Source organism: Equus asinus, chromosome 1, assembly GCF_041296235.1.
Source record: "Equus asinus isolate D_3611 breed Donkey chromosome 1, EquAss-T2T_v2, whole genome shotgun sequence".
NCBI lineage: Eukaryota > Metazoa > Chordata > Mammalia > Perissodactyla > Equidae > Equus > Equus asinus.
In genome coordinates this window covers 161,754,048-161,761,456 of record NC_091790.1, presented here as the reverse complement: position 1 = coordinate 161,761,456, position 7,409 = coordinate 161,754,048, and positions in this window count along the sequence as shown.

Sequence of the window (7,409 nt, the reverse complement as noted above, 5' to 3'; positions counted from 1 at the left end):
CTGAGGTCACATGCAGTGTAGGTCCCGAGAAGCCCCTCATTGGCTTCAGCTACCTGGTAGTCACTGCTTTTGAGTTAGTCGATGCCTCCTTTCCCCTTGCCAGCATCCCAAATAATAGGGCTAGAACCATAATAAACCAATTCTGAGGTTGACTCCTAGGGTTAGAATTTCTTCAGAGGCCTTGATAACAAATCAGTAGAGAGCAGGCTTCCTTGATTGCTCCAGTTTGTCTTGGTCCTTATTGGAATCTCCTGGATAGAGATGGAAGCAGCCAAAAGGTGATGCTCCTGGCTGGAAAGGGAGACACCCAGATGTTGAGGGAAAGTCCCTAGAAGCAGCTCTCTGTTCCAAACTGCCTCTTTTGTCTTCTTATTAACAACCTTGTTGGCCAAGGGGTTAGCACCATCTTCATTTCCAAACTTGAGTGAAAAAAATAAGCTTTCTTCTTAAACTCTTCAACTCTTTTTTTAAATTAAGCTTTTTTTGAGCTAATTGTAGATTCACATGCAGTCATAAGAAATAATACAAAGAAATCTCCTGTGCCCTTTAAGCAATTTCCTCCAATGGTACCATCTTGCAAAACTATAGTACAGTACCTCAACCAGTATATGACATGGGTACAGTCAAGATACAGAACAGTTCCATTACCACAAGGATCTCTCATGTTGTTCTTACATAGCCATTCCCACCTCCCTCCCCTTCCCCTCCTCACTGTCCCTGCCCCTACCCACTCTTTAACTCCTGCCAACCACTAATCTGTTCTCCATTTTTTACAATTTTGTCATTCCAAAAATATTACACAAATGGAATCTTACAGTATGTAACCTCTTGGGTTTGGCTTTTTTTTCTCACTCAGCATTATTCCTGGAGATTTATCCAAGTCATTTCATGCATCAATAATTTGTTCCTTTTTATTGCTGAGTAATATTCCATGGTATGTACTGAAGTTTAACCACTTATCTGTTGTAGGACATCTGACTTGTTCCTAGCATTTGGCTATTGCAAATAAAGCTATTTTGAAAATTCATGTACAGGCATTTGTGAGAACATAGGTATTCTTTTCTCTGGGATAAATGCTCAGGAGTGCATTGCTGGCTTATATGGTAATTACATGTTTAATTTTGTAAGAAACTACCCAGCTGTTTTCCAGAATGGCTCCACAACTTCATATGTCCACCAGTCATTTATGAGTAACCCAGGTTCTCCACGTATTTGCCAACATTCAGTGTTGTTACAACCTTTTTAAGTCATTCTCATAGGTGTGTGGTGTTATTCATGGTTTTAATTTGCATTCCTCTGTTGAGTAATAAACATCTCTTCACGTGCTTATTTGCCATCTGTAGGTTTCTTTGGTGAACTATCTCTTCATGCCTTTCACCCATTTTCTAATTGGATTGTTTGAGTTTTTTGCTGTTGAGTTTTGAAAATTCTTTGTATATTCTGGATACTAGTCCTTTATTAGAAATAGAGTTTTGCAAATATTTTTTCCCAGTTTATAGCTTGTCTTTGCAAACTCTTAACAGAATCTTTCACAGAGCTAAAGTTTTACATTTTTATCAAGTCCCATTTATAATTAAATTGATTTTAAAGCATATATTTTGCTCTTAGTGCCATTGAGTTGATTCTGACTCCTAGCGACCCTGTGCAGCAGAGCAGGACCCTACCAGATCTTTTTGCACCATCTTCTCACCTTCCAGCGCTAGAGCAGACAATGCTCTGCTGTTATTTGTAGAGTTTTCATGGCCAGTTTTTTGGAACTGAGTGGCCATGCCCTTCTTATTAGTCCGTCTTAGTCTGGAAGCTCCACCGAAACCTGTCCACCGTGGGTGACCCTGCTGGTATTTGAAACACCGGTGGCATAGCTTTCAGTATCACAGCAACACACAGCTGCCACAGTATGACAACCAACAGAAGGGTGGTGTGGTTCCCTGACCAAGAAATGAACCTGCCGCAGTTGTGAGAGCACCAAATCTTAAACACTAGACCACCAGGACTGGCTTAATATATATATATATTAATATATATATATATATATATATATATATATATATATAGTTGAGATTATTTCTGAGTCTCTTCAGAGAAGCTGAACCATGTTAGGAATTTTAAAACACTCTTTTGTCACTTAATTTTCCAAGTTCAAAGGAAATGTTTTCAAAGAGAGAAGAAAGTACGAATGCCTTATTTCCCCTTTGGATAGACGTGTACCTCTCCCAAGTTCAGGTTGTTGTTGTGGTTGGTTCTTTCAGGGCTTTCTATGCACACTTTAATTGATTACGCCCACCCCCACTTTTAAGGCAAATGTAAACAGCAACTGAGATGGCAGATGGTAATGTAAACCTATACCTCGGAGAGTTCTAAATAACAGCCACATATGTGCAGTGTTGAAGTCATAGACCCTTGGCCTACAGCATTCCCAGTGTAAATGCAAGGAGCCATTGTGTCCATGACATGATTTGTAGGTGCAAGAGCTCTCTGATGTGTGGCAGACTGGCCTTCTGGCTTCATTCCTGATGGATGCCTAATGGTAACTAGTTTTAAATAAACATATTTTCATTTTAATCACAAATATTCAAACTTTATGAATAAGAGTGATCACAGTGGTGAATATTTCCAGGCAATTTATTTCAGTTAATAACCTATAAAATGTGCACTTGAAATATTTATTCCAAAATCAGTGTAAGGCAGTTTCTGTGTTGATGGGTGATGGGGCTATAGCTACGCAATCAAGAATGAGAGAGAGAGAGAAAAAGAGAGAGAGCACTGCATATTTCCAGGCTGGTTTTATCCCAGAGATCTTGCTAGATCTCTTTGGGTGTCTCCTTCAGCCCTTAGAGAGGATTAACTGATTCACATCAATATCTTCTGGTAAATACGTGTCTACGTCTTTGTTTTGGGCAGATTTGAATACATTTTAGCTCTTTATAACAGAGGACTATTTGAGTTAATCTGTAACAAACTCTGATATCATTTATTCTCCTCTGATTGAAATAAAAATATAAACGTTTACTCTTTCAGAAATCAATTGTCACATAATAACTACTTGTTGAAATGAGGTAATATTAATTCATTTGTGATAATTGTAGATTCACATGCAATTATAAGAAATAATATGCAGAGATAGATCTCTTCTATGTTGTGTTCAGTTTCCCCAATGGGGGCATTTTGTAAGACTATGGTACAATATTACAACCAGATTCTGAGATCAATACAGTTCACCTATCTTATTCAGATTTCTCCAGTTTTGTGTATGTGTTTGTGTGTATATTAAGTTCCATGTAATTTTGTCACCTGTGTATATCCATGTATCCACCACCACAGTCAAAATAGTGAACATTTCCACCACTGTGAGGATCCCTTGTGTTCTTCTTTTATAACCACACCCACCTCCTCCCCCCCCCTCCCCCCCCCCACACCTATTCTCTCTGCCCCATCATAACCCTGGGCAGCCACTAATCTGGTCTCCATTTCTATAATTTTGTCATTTCCAGAATGTTATATAAATGGAATCATATAGTGTATAGCCCTTGGTATTGGCTTTTTCACTCAGCGTAGTTCTCTGGAGATTGTCACAGGTATCCATAATTCATTTTTTTATTGTTGTATTCTATGGTATGGATATACCACAATTTGTTTAACCATTCACCTGTTGAAGGATGTGTGAGCTGATTTCAGTTCTCATCTATTACAAATGAAGCTGCTATGTACACTTGTGCACAGGCTTTTGTGTGAGTGTAAGTTTTTATTTCTCTGGAATAAATGCAAGGAATGCAATTGCTGTCCTGTATGGCCATTGTATGTTTATTTTTTTTTCACATGCACCACTTTTCTTACCAGCTCTTAGTTAGTATCAGCCCTGATATCGGTTCCCCTACAGTGAATCCAGCATGTATGGGGTTAAAACCAAAAGCACACATTCCCAGTTTCCTGTTTCTTCAGTTACACTCATGTGTAAATATTTGTTTGTTTAACCTCCGACTCCCTGGCTATACAACCAAATAGAAGTTACAAATTGTTAAAGTCCAGATGGCCTCACGCTGGGCTTCCACCAAAGCTGTGGCTAATCCCTGGAACTTGAAGTTCTTTTACAGAGAAACTAATGTCCAGAGAACATCAAGAAACCAAAGCTTCCCAGGCCCAACTCCTCGGCTTCCTGACGTCAGAGTCTACCTTCTACCATGGAGATAAAGAGCTAAGGACACTCATCTGAGAAATCCTTTGTCTCTTCCGCTGGAAACAGTCCCAAAGACAGGCCAATGGGAAAACACTGACCAAGAAGGCCACGGCCCCCTTCCCCGACCTAAAACCCTAAATAAAAACCCCTACCCATGTCTTAACAGGGAGTTTGCAATTTTTGAGACACTAGCCCTTGCTTTGCTCCCTCTGCCTGGCAAAGTAAAGCTTTGCCTTTTCTCTCAAGACTCTGTTCTCGTTATTTGGATTGACATCAGGATCAGAGATCAGAGACCGAACTTTTAATAACATTTTTATTCCAATCACCCCTCAAAACAGGTTTCAACATGATGACAACTAAGAGAACATATACACATGGGAACAAGGCAACACGTTGTTTAATTTTGTAAGAAACCACCAACCTATTCTCTAGAGTGGCTGTATCAGTTTGCATTCCCATATATTGTTCTGGAGAAACAGCAAAGGGTGAGTGATCCAGTTTCTCTGCATCCTCACTAGCATTTGACGTTGTCACTACTTTTTATTTTAGCCATTCTGATAAGTGTGCAGCAATATCTTGCTGAAGTCTAAATTTGCATTTCACTGATGACTAATTACATTGAACATCTTTTCATGTCCTTAATTTTCTATCTATATATCCTCTTCAGTGAAATGTCTCTTCGCGTCTTTTGCCTGTTGTCTAATAAACTTGTTTTATATTTGCCATCAGTTTTGATAGCCATTTATATATTCTAAATGTTAGTGCTTTGTTAGTTTGAAGAGATATTTTCCTCATCTGTAGCTTATCTTTTCACATTTTTACATGGGTTTTACAGAGCAAAAGTTTTTAATTTGATGAGGTTGAATTTATCAATTTTTCCTTTTATGGATCATGCTTTTGATGTCAAGTCTATGAACGTTTTGCCTAGCCCTAAATCCCAAAAATTTTCTCCTCTTTTTTCTCTAAAAGTTTATAGTTTTATATTTTACATTTTATTTTACATTTATGTTTTACGTCAAATTTATGTTTTACATTTAAATCTGTTGCATTTTGAGTTCATTTTGTGAGGTTTAGGTCAAGGTTAATAATTTTTTCCCAGCATCATTTGTTAAAAGTTTAAACTTCCTCCATTGAATGGTTTGCTTCTTTGTCAAAAATCAGTTGGGCATAACTGTGTGAATCTGCCTCTGGTTCTCTATTCTGCTTGGTTTACCTGTATTTCTATGTCTCTGTCAATACCACACTGTCTTGATTACTGCAGTTATGTAGAAATCATTAATATCCAGTAGCGATTCCTCCCATTTTTCTCCATCTTTGTCTAGATTGTTTCAGCTGTTCTAGGACCTGTGCCTTCCATACAAATTTTAGAATAAGCTTGTCTATGTTGATGAAAAAACTTGCTTGGATTTTGATAAGAATTTCATTAAGCCTATAGACAATTTTGGAGAGGAATCTACCTCTATGAACATAGTATGTATTTCCATTTATTTAGTTATTCTTTGATTTCTTCATCAATATTTTATAACTTTTGGAATACAAATCCCATGCATGCTTTATTAAATATATACCTAAACACTTTATTTTCTTTGGAGAAGCATAAATGACACCATGTTTTAGACTTTGGATTCTGTGTGTTCATTTTTAGTATATAGAGAGGCAGTTGATTTTCGTGTTATTCTTTTATCCTGCAACTTTGTCAAACTCATATATTAGATCTAAGAGGGTTTTTTTTTTATAGTTTTTTTTGGATTTTCTACATAGACAATTGTGTCATGTGCAAGTAGAGGTCATTTTAATTTGTATTTTTCCGATCTGTATGTCTTTTATTTCTCTTTCTTGGCTCACTGTGCCTGCTAGAACTCCCAGTACCATGTTGTATGAGTGATGACAGCAGACATCTTTGCCTAAGATTTTGGGGGAAAAGCATTCAGACTTTCACCATTAGGCATGATGTTAGCTGTAGGTTTTGTGTAGATGCTCTTTATCAAGTTGAAATAACTCCTGTCTATTCCTAACTTGCTGAGAGTTTTTTAAATCAAGAATTGGTGTTGGATTTTGTCAAGTGCTTTTCTGCATCAATTGATATGATCATATGATTGCACTTTTTTAACTTGTTGATAAGGTCGGTTGCATTGATTGATTTTCAAATGTGGAGCCAGTCTCACATACCTGGAATAAATCCCACTTGGCCATGGTGTATAATTCTTTTTACACATTGTTAGATTTGGTTTGCTAATATTTTGTTGAGAACTTTTGCATCTAAGTTCTTGAGAGATAGTGACCTGTAATTCTCTTTTTTTGTACTGTCTTTTGTTGGTTTTGCTATCAAGTTAATGCTGGCCTCATAAAACGAGTTGGGAAGTATTCCTTCATCTTCTGTTTTCTGGAAGAAACTGTAGTAAACTGGTGTAAGTCTTGTTTAAACGTTTAGTAGAATTCTCCACTGAAAGCACTTGGGCCTGGAAATTTCTTTTGAGAGCTTTCAAATTACAAATTCAATTTCTTTTCTGGTTCTAGGGCTATTCAGATGGCTTATTTCATCTTGGTTAGATTGGTAGTTAGTGGTTTTCAAGGACTGGTCCATTTCTTCTAAGTTAGTGAATTTATGAGAATAAAGTTTTTTTCTGTATTATCTTTTCAATGGCTGTAGGCTATATAGTGATATTCCCTATTTTGTTCTTGATATTGGTGAGTTGTGTCTTCTATTTTTGCTGGAGTATATCAGTTTTATTGATTTTTTCCAAAGAACTGGTTTTTTGTTTCATTGATTATCTCTATTTTTTCCTATTTTCAGTTTCTGTGATTTCTGCTCTTATCTGTATTATTTCCTTTTTTCTGCTTTCTTTGGATTTATTTTTTCCTACTTTTACTAGTGTCTTGAGGTAGGAACTTAGGTTACTGATTTGAGATTTTTATTCATTTAAAATGTAAGCATTAATGATGTAAACTTCCCTCTCAGCCCTGCTTTAGCTGCATTCCGCATATTTTCATGTGTTGTATTTTCATTTTCATTTACTTCTAGATACTTTCAAATTTCCTTTGAGACTTCCTTTTTGACCAATAGATTATTTAGATGTGTGTTTAATTTCCCCATGTTTACAGATTTGTCTGTAGTCTTTCTGTTGTTGATTTCTAGCTTGATTCTATTGTGGTTGGAGAACACAATTTTTATAACCTCAATTCTTCTAAATTTGTTAAGGCTTTCTTTATGGCCCAAGGTATGGTCTATCTTTGG